Below are 528 nucleotides of genomic sequence, written 5' to 3'. Positions count from 1 at the left end.
TTCTGTAATCACCTCGACCACACTACAGCCTGCTCCACTCACTGCTTTATTCGGGGTTCTCCCCAAAAACCAGTCACTGCCACCGCATCATGCTGACCTTGTGGCCTTCCTCACGCTACTGGCTAGACGTATCATACTGATGCACTGGAAGAATCCTCTCCCACCCTCACATTCTCATTGGATAAAAGATGCCCTTTCGTTCATGAAACTAGAAAAAATTAGACATACTGTCAAAGGCTCTGAAATCACATTTTCAAGAATCTGGTCACCGTTTCTGGGCCATGTTAGGTCTTTGACACTCGATGTGACCCCATGAGTGGTGCTCCCCTTACTTACCAGTTGTAATGACATACACCCTGTATCCAAGTTTTATAACAATTTTAGTAGCACAGAATACATTAAGCCCTTTAAGTGCCCCATTTTAGTTGTTTTCTGTTGAATTTATATTTTATTTTCTGCTTGTTTATTTTTGAATTATCTACTTTTTATCCATGTGTTTATGAAATTAATTGCTGGATTTTTGTTTGT

This window comes from Poecilia formosa, unplaced genomic scaffold (genome assembly GCF_000485575.1).
Source record: "Poecilia formosa unplaced genomic scaffold, Poecilia_formosa-5.1.2 Scaffold1683, whole genome shotgun sequence".
Classification (NCBI taxonomy): Eukaryota; Metazoa; Chordata; class Actinopteri; order Cyprinodontiformes; family Poeciliidae; genus Poecilia; species Poecilia formosa.
Note: the sequence above shows the minus strand (reverse complement) of the source record.